A 12,733-nucleotide genomic window follows, 5' to 3' on the forward strand; every position below is an offset into this window, starting at 1 on the left:
CAGGAAGACAATGAGGTAGTGCTGCCCGTCAGGCAGTTGGAAAGATGAAACTAGAAGCGAGAAGAGCAGTCAGGACCGGAAATAAAATCTGGGAGCTCTTGCCTCCTCAATTTCTCTTTCCTTCTGAGCTGAATCCCACCTGTGTTTGGGTTGCAATGGCCCAGATGAAGAGGCTAAGTCATGACTGGCCAAAGTCCAAATATGATAACTTATCTTCCTTTGATTGGTCAAGGGGTGACCATGTGATCCAGTTCTGGCTAATGGCCAAGGGGCATCTAGGAAGGACTTTCTCCCGGATAAAATAGACCTCCATGAGAAGGCCAATTTGCTTTCATCTCTTTCCTTCCTGCCTGTGACCCTGTCAGGAGAGAATGACTGTTGGAGAGATGTGGCTTGGCACATTGAGAGGTATGGCTGACGCATGGATGATGACAAAGCAGAAAGATGGTAAGAAGCTTTGGTCACTTGTGTCCTTGTTGGTCTGCTGAACGAAGTCCGGAATTGCCTACATCCAGCCTTTTTGTTATACATAAATTTATTAAATGTCTTCATTACTTACATGACTACTAGTTAGTACTTTATTACCTTCCCCTGCACATATCTTAACTGAGACAGATGTAATTACTAATGCCCCTGAGAATGGACAGGACCTGAGAGGAAGGGAGTAAGAGAAGGACAAAGCCTGGGGATACACCCATATTTAGGAGATGTGAGCTTTTCGCAGGTTGAACTTTGAGATTTTTAATAAAAAAAGCTACATAGGAAACTTGTGATTATGAAAACATACCACACACAAACACACATGCCTACAACCTCCCTCCTCGAACCACATATTCCAGAGAGCCTATGTTCCAAATGAAAGGGCGAAAAGGAGATGGGTTTCAGTTTGGAGCTACAGGAGGGCAATTATTTCTCTAATGTGATTTGCTTCCTGTAGCTAAAACGGAGTCCCTTCAAATGAGATTGTTTGCTAAGTGAGGTGCCGCCTTCTTCTTTCACCCTTGGATGAATGAGGGAGCGAGAGGAATCTGTCAAGGTGCCTCACTGTGATGTGCTGAGGAACTCTGTGCATTCCCTGTGGATAGTGGTCTGCCACCGGAGAGGCCACAGGCTGGAGCAAGGAGCTGACTCATAGGGCAGGGAGAAAATGGCCTGGATCTTTCACAGAGGTAAGCAGTGTCCAGTTGCACGGGGTGGGGGGGGGGGCGGGGAGGGAGAGGTTGTCACGAAGAAAGCCCTATCTATTCCACTGAGCAATTAATGCCATTATTTTTCTTCAAAAAGCATTTTCTCTTCAGCCATTGAAGATAATTTAGCCCCCATCTTGACAGAATGTACTAATGACTGCTAATGGATACATTCTTTTAATAAATGAAGAGGCACAGGAAAATGGCCCGATATTAAATAGAGTCCCACATGTCTTATCTAAGCCTATAATGGCCCTATCAAGTGACCTAAGTGAAAGAAATGTGACTCTTCAGGGGTTAAAGGAGTCTATTTTTCCTTTGTGCAATATAAATTCACTGCTAGGAGGAATAGTAATTCATTGGTCTATCCTAAGCAATGTGTAAAGGGGGGGCCATATCTCAAGTTAAATGATGCATTTCTGATTGATAGCAAAGAAAATATGAACTAGAACTTCTGTGCACTGTGGATTTATATAAGTAGCCTCTTATCTGGTAACGAGCCCAAAACTCTTTTGGGTCTCTGATCCCTGACATTTTAGCCCCGAAGTCAAAGAGCCTGGCAATTTGTAGTTAATTTTATCCATTCTTTTTTTTTTTTTGATACCTTTCAGGGTGGCTTTTGTTGGTGGGTTTGGTTTGGTAATTTTAAACTCCATTCTTAGAAATGTTTCTCAAGATTCAAGTAATCCCTAGTACTCTGCTTTTGGGGAACACTTCTTAAAATTTATAAAGAAATTTTATAAAGAAGTCCAACAAATCAATAAGAAAAAGACAAACAACCCCAAAGAAAAGTGGACAAAAGAAAAGATCCAGAAAACCGAGAAACGACCAATAATCATATGAAAAGAGGAATGATCTGTATTACAGTCTTCTGCTTGCTGTTTTCAATGCAATGCTGTGACTCTAAGCTTCATCCATTCATGTTTTCTGTGCGGCAACATTCATTTTCACTGTTGCAATAATATTTCGTTGGCTGAGTATTCTACAATTCTGTGCTCCCCAAAATACGTGTAAGCATGAGTCTGTATTTATAATGCTCAAAACAGCTGCAAACCACATAAGAGATTGCAAAAAAAAAATACTTGATAGAACTATTTTATAAAAGCAAAGTGATGATAAAAACAAATTGCAAGATAGTATTTACTTGGGGAGGGCGAGACTGACACAGGATGGGATGAGAAATTGTATCAGTCGTCTACAGCTGCATAACGAAACTTAGTGGCTTAAAACAAAAATCAATTGCTCATGATTCTGAGTCAACACTTCAGGCAGGGTTCAGCAGGGCTGGCTTCTCTCTATCCCATGTAGAACCATCTGGCTCTCTCACGTGACCGCATTCAGCTGGACTGAGCTAGAGGGTCAAAATGGCCTCACATGCGTTGCTGCCGTGCCTCCAAACTTTTCCTCTTGGCTTCTCTCTCTCTGTGGTGTCTCATCTTCCAGGTGTTCTTTTTCCACATGGTCTTTCTCTCCAGTGTGGAAGCCCGGAGTTCTTTACAAGTTCTTTACAAGGTTCTTTACAAGCACCCACATACTACTTGTGTAATTAAAACTTGACGGCAATTAAATATATTACCTAATGAAGGAGTGCTCTGTGGTCAAATGCTTTTTGGAAATGCTGTCTGTATACAGCATCCCCTCTTAGAGATTCATAATAGGGGGAAAAAAAGAAGCTTGCTAAAGGCTCTGAGAAGTCTTGCCATGAGCAAAGAAGGAAAGAGCTTTGGTGAAAAGAGCTGGTAAGAAAAAGATGTGCTCCATCTTTTCTGTCCTCGGGAATATAGCAAGGTTGGGCTGGAGTAGAGAAAGCTAGAAGGCTAAGTTGCCTTAGGAGAGCCTCCTCATCGTCTGGACTCTGCTATTTCCGCCCCTTTCTGGGTACAGTGTAACCATGGGTGGCTCCTTCTGACTGCCAGGGCCGGCTGCACACACATAAAGCCTCAGGAAGTGGCCTCGAGGTCAAAGAGTCAACAATACTGCTCTTGGAATCAGGTCACCCAGGTCTCTGCTCCTCCCCACTGCCCTGCCATGACCTGGTCTTCAGTGAGCCCCTCTTCTTGACTCCTATCTCTCATTTGCTCTAACCCCTCTGACCTGCTTTGGTCAATGATCTTGACCTCTTTGTATTTGTGGACCTTCTGTTTGTCCCTTTTGCCTGGTGACCATAAGCCCCTAGGACTTGCTTTTCTCTTCCTTTCCTTTTATTTAATCTGAAAGTGAATTCATGCCAGTTTCAACACACTCAAATAATACCCCATAATAAAAGCCTCCCCTTGTCTGTTCCCATCCCACTGTCCCACTGTCAATAGCTGACTTTCCTTCCAGATGATTTTCTGTTTACATAAACATACATATGTATGCGTGTGTATACATTTAAACAAAATGGGCATGAACTTCCATAATCTTCCTTTCCATTTACTATTAAATGATGTACACACAGTCTTTCTAAGTCAGCACATAGAGACTCATATAACTCTTTTTAACAGCTGCAGGACTCCAAGTATGGAGCTTCCTTGATTTATTTAACCATTCCCTCTTGATCAACATTTATGTTGCTCCTTGTTTTCTGCCATTGTAACCAGTGTAGCAATGATACCCCCTGTACGTGAAATTTTGCACATTCATGTGAGTGCTCTGAGGAACAGGTTTCCAGAAGAAGCAGTGCTGGATCTTAGGACATCTTATATCCCTTGCCTTCCCTGTCCCATTGCCCTTTTGACCTTGATGTCCTAGAGACCTCAGCTGTCACCCACTTGTGTGCCTGGACCATTCTACAATTCACCCATTCCAGGACCTATCTTCCCAGCCCTGCCTTGGAGAGCCAATCCCTCGTGGGCTGCTCTCTGGAGCTTTGCCCTTGCAGCCTGAGTGGCTCTCGTCGGTTGACAGTGATGCCCCAAGTCCTGCACTTGCCACATTGTGTTATCACGACTTTCCTAGTTGTCTGATTTCCCCACTAGCCCAGAAATTTCCAAAGGCATCCTCAGTGTCTGGCACAGGGCTTGGTACTCACGGAATGAACGGCTGGATTCATTTGTCAATTTAATGAACTCAAACTGTGCTAAATAGCTATGAACAAAACCAAGTTCCCTGTTCTTGAGTGGACAGAGACCAGAGTAAGCACATAATTGTAAATCATTGGTCAGATGACAGTAAGAGCCATAAAGAAAGGTGAGGTGGATGTGGCCCTGGAGAAAGCTATTATTCACAGGTCGACAGCTTTGAGCAGAGACCTACCGGAGGTGAAGGACTGAGGCTACTGATTATCTGGGAAGATCATTCTAGCCATGGATGTGTGACTAACCGAAGGGAGGCTAGGTAGAGGGCTCCCCACTCCCGGCTATGACAGGAGGGTTCCCCAAAGGCCAAAAGGATCAAAACAAAGTTAATTCAGTTTTGGAGCCTAACAGGAATATCCCACCTTGGGTTCCCAGGAAGAAGCTTCCAGAGACTAGTGTGTAGGAGGTTTATGAGGGGAAAGAAAGGGACTCATACGGAAAGAAAGACAGCAATATTGGACAGAGGGAAAAGTCTCAGAGGGGGTGTCCATCAACCCTTGGGAGTTCTGAAGCCAGATGATCCTTCAGAGTGGTCCCAAATCAGAGTGAGGGGCCCTGAGTTTTTTGCCTCACCTCCGTCAGTTGGCCACCACAGGAAGGGGTACAGCCTTGGGTGCGGTGGTGCTTTTTAGCCATTTTTCGCCATTGCGAGTTCCAAAGAGGGTCACAGCTAAAGGGCTGTCTTCCAGCAACACTCCCAGCTGCTGAGGGGGTGACTCCTTTGCTCCTGAAGAAGGTGCTGGGTGGGCCAGCACCGTGCTTATCCAGGTGCGATTGGTGGCCCGGGAAGAGAAAGTAAGAGGAAAGGTTGATTTCCTGGGCCTTTTTGTTTACAGAGACCTTTCCCTTCCCCAGCTCCGCTCAGGGGCGCTGACACCTGGAGCAGCATTCCTCACGCCTGCTGTAGGAGCTCTTCAGGCTCGGTGCTAGCTGTTTCTGGCCAGGCCGGTAGGAGCCAAGGGTCAGACATTAGCAGGAGGAGGACCGGGGGATCTCTGTTAGCAGCTCTGTGTCCTGACTACTTCCCCTCTTCAGGCCCAGCATGTTTCCTGCCTCCAGCAGGGAACCTGAGTCCCTGGGCTCTGATGAAAGTCCTGTGGTAAACAGCAAAGTCTCAAATCTCCTTCAAGGAAGGACTTGCTGCCCCACAGCAGGGGAGTCCAGTCGGCAGCTGGCTTCCAGCCGTAGCCTGGCTGGAGGTCATGCCTTTCCAGAGCAGCCCACAGCTGGTGATCGAGGGGGATGGGATAGTAAATGCCTGGCCATGTCGGCTTGATGCGGGACACTCAGACATTCGAGTGGGCAACCCCTGGGCCCCCGGTCTTGGCTGAGCTGTAGTCTGCAAGGCAGGGCACCTTCTTCCTCTGATATCCTGCCGCTTCTCCTTTCCCTTCCCAGGGCTTGACCCCTGTAGTGAGAGTGAAAAACAGAGTGGTTTTAGGTGTATCAGCTGTTTACCCTCGTGATCCCGTGGCTGCCCGGGAGGGAGCCCCAGCTCACTGCCACTTCCCCAGGCGTCGTGAGAGAGGATTGGATTGCTTATCGCTAGCCCAGAGAAGATCAAACTTCAACATTCAAAGTTCTGTTTCTACTGAATGCATATTGCTTTAGCACCATCATAAAATCAACAGATCTAAGTCAATCCATCAAAAGTCAGGGACTGTATCTGTCTGAGGCACCAGTGATTTCTGAGCTGGGCTCTGGCTTCTTTATACTGACCTTTCTCCTCCTCCCCAAATGTCACTGTGTCTGGTTCTGAGGTTGGCTGCTATCTCTGGTCCACACTTCCTGGCTCTCTCTCTCTCTCTCTCTTTTTTTTTTTTTTTTTTTAAGATTTTATTTATTTATTTGACAGAGAGAAGGAGATCACAAGTAGGCAGAGAGGCAGACAGAGGGGGAGGGGGAAGAAGGCTCTCTGCTCAGCCCCAATGTGGGGCTTAATCCCAGGACCCTGATATCATGATCTGAGCCCAAGGCAGAGGCTTAACCCACTGAGCCACCCAGGTGCCCCTTCCTGACTCTCTCTTAAAGACCAGGCTGGGACTGGGGCGAAGCCATCAGGAGCCTAGGGCACACAGCTTCTGGAAGAGTCCCTGGTGGGCTTGTGCACCTGCAGGGTCTTTTTGGAGCAGTGAACGGGAAGCTGGCACTGAGCCTGGTCAGAGGCTGGGAGTAGAAGAGGAGCCCCCATATCAGCCAGAGCACAATCGGGAGACAGAACTTATATCCGTTTTTTGTTGTTGTTGTTGTTCTTTTGTTTTTTTAACAAGAGAGGGCTTGCTTGACATAATTGTTAATTAGATAATTGAAAAGGCAAGCATCTAAGGTAATCGAGGAGGTAGCAACTATAAGAAGGAGCCTCTGCTCCTCGGGCTTGGGGGTGCTCGAGGAAGAGATTGACATTATTAATCTGGGGACTGGGCCCCAACCTCTGAGAAGTGAATGCCACACAGCGCATGCTGGTGTCTCTGAAGGCCCTCCTGTGGTTGGCTGTGCAGTGTTGAAGAAATCCCAAAGTGTATTCAGCTACAGTCAGAGGCCCAGCTACAGCTGGGGCGATGCTTAGAGGAACAGGGACTCAAGGGGAAACAAACTTGAGGGAACAAGTCTCTGCGTCTTCCTTCAGACTCGCAAGCACCCTCTAGCTCCCCCTATTGGTAGAACCTGGCAAGGAGCCACTGACGGAGCCGGAATTCCGTGTGTGGAGTCCCAGGCCCCTGGGCTGAGTACAGGAGGGTAGGTTTGAAGTCAAGAGGCAAGAGCTCTGAGTAACTGGCATACCTTCCCGAAGAGTTAATCAGTATCCAAGGAGTCACAGAAAGAAGTGGCCTGAGACCTGGCCGGTACAGACTGACCAAAGAACTCAAGTCAAAGGGAGAAACAAGACAGCACTTAGCGGCCCAGCCGGTGACTGGAGATTCGCTTTGCAAACAGGAGTCGACCGGGCTGAGTGATAATATCAAGATGTCAAGATTGTTCGGTGACGGGAGCACTGCTAGAGCTACAAGAATTTGGCCATATTGATGCAGTAAACCAACCGTGTCCACGTCTTTCTTCCCACCAGTCCCCACCCACCACACATACACACACTCCTCGTTTGTTGCTGTGTCTCCTTTACAGAATACATGGGTACACTTTCAACCACCTCTCTCAGTGACACACCTATCACTTTTTTTTTTTTTTTTTTTAAGTAAGTTCTATGCCCAGTGTTGGTCTTGGACTCCTGACCCTGAGATCAAGGGTCATACACTCTGCCGACTGAGCCAGCCAGGCCCCGTGTCTGTACGGTCTTGAATAAGTGATTATATTTGTTGTCTGGGCTGCATAACAAATGACCCCCACATTTAGCGGTGTAAAACAACCAACATTTATTATTGCTAAGTTCATAATAATCGGAATTACCATGGTCTCGTGGTTTCTGTGGGGCAGTTTGCCTTGTGGTTCAGAGCTTCTCACAAGGTTGCAGGAAGGTGCCTCGGGGCCGCCGGCAACACGAAGCTCAGCCTGGGGAGCCTCCTCTTCTGAGCCCACTTGCATGGCTGTTGGCCAGTCTCAGGTTCTCGCTGGCGGTTGGCAGGAGGCCCCCCTCAGTTCCGGGCCATGGGGGCCCCTCCACATGGCGGCTGGCAACATGGCAGCTGGCTTTTCCCAGAGCAAGCATGCCAGAGAGCCAGAGAGCATGAGAGATGGCCAGGAGGACAGAAGTCACAGGCCTTTTCCTAATGTCAGAAGTGACATCCATCACTTTTGTTGTGTTTTATTTTTAGGAGCAAGTCAGGTCCAGTCGGCACTGGAGGGGAAGGGATGACACAAAGGCCCGAGTCTGGGGAGTTCTGGGAAGCGGGGATTCGTCCAAGCCAGCGCCATGACAGAGCCTGCCCCCCACAGCTGCTTTTCTCACCATGACTCAGGCCCCAGCCGAACTAAATTTTCAAGAGTAACAGACATCCATTTTGCTTGGGTTAACAAAGTGTTCAGGCTCAGATACATGTCGAGTCTCCTGTTCTAATGACATTACACTTCATAACAAAGTTAGTGGAAGACATACATAATGATACACGGAAGTCTCATGGCGCTGGTTAGGCACCCGTGGTAGAAGGCTCACCAAAATGACTGTAATTAGTATTCCTTCTACATAGCCAAACCTATTTAACTGCGCTGATTTGTTTCAGTTGCCTCTGTCTTTCATCAACCTCCATGTTAATCATTTCCCCCACAACCACCTACCACTGAATTATCACCCCACATGTGAACTCAGACACTCACATAAACTAAATAACAAAGACCCTAGATCTTCCCAGAGTGTTCCCTTTCTCCCTGCTCCCCAAACAAAAACTCCTGAGCAGCAACAGACCTCGGTAACAAGTGGATCCATAAGCTGCGAACTGAATTTCTCAGGGGAGATGCTGACACGGTAGAGAGCTTGGTGAGAATGGCTCAAACCCTCCAACGCTTCAGTATGGTCTACCCAAATTAAGATGGGCTGCCTCCATCTCTCCCTCATCGGCTGCATATTGCTTAGGCAACATCAGCAGGGAATAAAGTCATTAGATGTTTGACAACCCCAAAAAAGAAAACCCGCCAATTGAGGCAAGAGGACATCGTGGATTGAATGGGCTTGAGTTATTTGGGACCTGTTGTCAGATCCTCTCTTGTATTGATAGGGAAGAAGGAGGAAGAAAGTGCACCAGAAGAGGAGGAAAGGGGAAAGCAAATCCCCTGGGGGGAGGAACTGGTGGACTACAGTTCTACAAAGGCACGGTTCACAGACAAAGTGGAGGACACCCAATTAAATTAGAATTTCAGATAAAAAATGAAAAATACAATTTTAAAGTATAAGACTATTCCATGTAATACTTGGGATAGACTTGCACTGAAAAGTATTTTGTTGTTGTTTTTAATCTGACACTCAAAGTTAACTAAGCATCCTCTATTTTTGTTTGCTCAATCTGGCTACCCTACTAAAGACTGATCTCTCACACTCCTGTTTTATCCCAGAACTTGTCATCATCTCTGAGGGTCATGTTGCTGTGGGGCCAAAGGGACTGCCCTTTCCAGTGGCCACGGTCCTGGCATGAATACTGCCCTCTTCTGGGCTTTCAGCCTCCTGTCCCCAGTCCCCCAGGCCCCAGAGCCATGGTGCCATCAGCCCCAGGCAGCTGCAAGGACAGCATGTCGCAGAAGATCCCACACTCATCTGAGGTCCCCCTGCCCCTCTCTCGAGGGCTCCACAGCCCTTGGCCCCCACCCCTCCGAGTCTCCTCAATGTGAGTGTATGTAAATCCAGCAGGATGGATTTTAAGAGGACAAGGGAACTCTGGGTATCGGTTTAAATGTGGGCAAAACATTTCTTGCTGAGCAGTTCATGTTAAAAGGGATTTCGTTTGCCCCTTGGTGAACAGCCTGGGAGGGGAGCTGGAAACCTCCTGCCTGTCTTCTTCCAAAATGGCCCTTTCAGGTTTCTCCGCACCACGGCTACTATTTTAGTGGCCAAGTTTTTCGGATTGACAAAGCGGAAGGACTTACAGGAAATATTCATGTTTTCATTGTGGAAGAGGGAAAAAAAAATTCAGGTCTCCAAGGTTTCTAAGAAACCAGAAAAAAAAAAAAAATCAGGTTCTGTTCCATGCTGATCTCTCTGTCCAGTTTGCTGTCTGGTTTGCTGTCCTCCTCTCTGACGGCCATACGGGTGAAATGGTAGCCTGCTGCTGGGAGAGATCTCTTCTCCTCACCAGTTGTCCAAACAATGGAAATTTCCTGGATTCTTTGCTGCAGTTTTTAAAAGTTAATGGACATATGCTGACTTTCTAAAAGCTAGCTGTTACTAGAGGGGAAAAGTACAAGAGAAAAATGCTGACCTTCAGATTCTCCAATGTGGGCAAAAAAGTCCTCCTAAAGATATAAACGATGACAGAAATGCTCACGCTGTGGTTCATCAATCTGGGTCCTGTTCTTGCACAGCAGGGTACCCGGTCCCAGGTGGGATGTTAAGACAGAGAGGACAGAAGGAACAACACAGCATCTCATCATCAGCACTGGGGTCCAGCTTCATACCAACCAGGGCTTGCTGTCTGGCTGAGCACAACTCCCAGCCCTTCCTCCTTCCCCTCCTCCGCTCCAGCACCCTTTGCTACTCATGGTTCTCTGACTACTGATGCTGTTTCTCCCCTCTGTGCCCATACTCTCTGTCTCTTCTGTCCCACCATCTCCATTCCACTTCCGTGTTCATTGACATTCAACTTGGGAAACACCTCCTCCAGGCAGTCCCTGACCTGACCCTCCCAGGTTTTGTTAGGTGTCCTTCCGGTGTGCTCCTCTGCCCAGCTCCATCACTGTAGGAATCGCAGCATTCAGTGCCTGTTGGCTTTGATCTCAGTCTCCTCCAAGGTGTCTGAACACCTTGAGGTCAGAGACTGGGTCTTGTTCACCTTTGTAGACCTGTGTCTAGCATGGCACCTGTTCCACATCAGGCAGGCATGTGCTCGGTGGTGGACTGGTTGGACAATGATCTTGATAATGAGTTCCAGTGTTGATAGAAGCCCCTCAAGTCGGTCAGTCATGCCCACCTGCAGATTGTGATAATCATAATGTGGGCTTGGGCACTAGTCAAGATATCTAAAGGGCCAGTTGGGTGTAACACATTTACCCAGGTTAAGAACCCCCTTGACTAAAGTGTCTACTTGTGTTATTCCTGGCTGGAATTCTGTTAATCCTCTCTGATGGCCCCAGGCTTTTCATGAGAAGATACAATTGGCTGTCAGGACATACTTGTCCTTTAAGAAAAATATGCAAATTATCAGAATCTTCTTCCTTTCTTTTATGTGAAAACTTAGCTGCATATGATAAAAAAGAAAACTTTGCTGGTGGGGTAAAGGTGAGGGGCCAACCTTGTGTCATGGTTCATTCATTGATTCATTCAAATTTACTGAGCACCTGCTATATGTTGGGTACCGTTTTCCGGGCTCCAGACATAGCAGGGAACAAGACAGATGAGATCCTTTCCTTTTGGAGTTTGAGAAAGAGATAATAAACCAGTAAATATATAAGAAAATGTCTGACAATAGTAAGTGCTACTCAAAGAATGAAATCAGAAGGATGGACTACACTGGGTGGCAGGGAAGGCCTTTGCCAAGTTATTTAAGCTGACCTTTGACAATAAAAGTATGAGAGTAAAGAGCAACTTTGGAAGAGGACATCACAAAAAGCGCCTCTGGGGCAGGAAAGTGGGCAGGCTTTGTATGGTGTTTGTGTGCTTACCTGTTTATCATCTGTCTCCTCCCTTGAGCTGCAACCTCCAAGACAGGAAGGGCCATGTCTATTCTATTGGCCAACATATGCCCAGCAAGGTGCCTGCCTGGTGTGTAGGACATTCTTTTTTTTTTTTTTTAATTTTATTTATTTATTTGACAGAGAGAGCTCACAAGTAGGCAGAGAGGCAGGCAGAGAGAGAGGAGGAAGCAGGTTCCCTGCTGAGCAGAGAGCCCAATGCGGGGCTCGATCCCAGGACCCTGAGATCATGATCTGAGCTGAAGGCAGAGGCTTAACCCACTGAGCCACCCAGGTGCCCCTGTAGGACATTCTTAATGTAACTACTGGATGATGAGTGAACCACTGCCCACCATTCTTTCTGCCTAAGGTCAGGGTGGTTCCTGCAGGTGTGGGTCATGGGACCTCAGCTTGGGAGGACAGAGCAAAGTGGAAGCTGGTTCCCTTGCCGTGTGTGGCCATGAGAGAGGGCTCAGGGACTCAGGCTCAGGGTCAGCAATCATCACATCCCAGCCACTGCCTTCAAGTCTTCCTGTGGAGTCTGCTTATTTGGCATGCTTATGGGAAGCTGAGATCAGACTTGGCTGATTTCATTCTTATCGCCCAGCTTCACAATAATTTTTGGGCAAAAGGAAGCTTCTAATTAGGAGTTCAAATCCCCAGGAAGCCATATGCCAGGACACATATGTGGGAAAAATCCCCAGCTGCCTTCTTCTATAAGCATGATAGCAGCTAACTGACAGGCTGATCTGGGCCAGCCAGGCCTTTAACTCAAACAACAACAGCCACAACAACTACAAAAATCCTTCAGCAGCTGCTGGTTCTAGGGACTGTAGTTATGCAGGAGCCCGACTCTCACCAGCTGCCCTGCACCTTTGCTTAAAAATCCTTCAGCAGCTGCTGGTTCTAGGGACTGTAGTTATGCAGGAGCCCGACTCTCACCAGCTGCCCTGCACCTTTGCTTTTGTTAGGACCCGGGATATTTAAGATCTTTGAAGATTCTGGGCCGATTTCACTCTGTATCAAATATCTTCCATTCTGCCCAACTTTCACATGAAATGCATTTTGCTCTTGCTCTAAAACATTTGAAAGGGTTTTGTTCCAGTTAGCTAATGCTGTGTAACAAATCACCTCAAAACTTACTGGCTTAAAACAACAACGGACCCCATTGGTTCTCTTCCAAATGGGGTTAGTTATGACAGTGGGACTGTATTTGTCTAA

The 12,733-nt window shown here is 47.2% G+C and overlaps 1 long non-coding RNA gene across 1 annotated transcript in view; it reads left to right on the forward strand.

Annotated features, from left to right (window-relative positions):
• The first annotated feature begins 319 nt into the window (after nucleotides 1-319).
• The window catches only part of LOC123940397, a 34,718-nt gene continuing 22,304 nt past the window's right edge, over nucleotides 320-12,733 (forward strand). Inside the window, exons 1-2 of the long non-coding RNA XR_006818071.1 lie at nucleotides 320-447; nucleotides 938-1,169. This is a non-coding gene — a long non-coding RNA (uncharacterized LOC123940397). The remainder of the gene's footprint in view (nucleotides 448-937; nucleotides 1,170-12,733) is intronic.

Source organism: Meles meles, chromosome 4, assembly GCF_922984935.1.
Source record: "Meles meles chromosome 4, mMelMel3.1 paternal haplotype, whole genome shotgun sequence".
NCBI lineage: Eukaryota > Metazoa > Chordata > Mammalia > Carnivora > Mustelidae > Meles > Meles meles.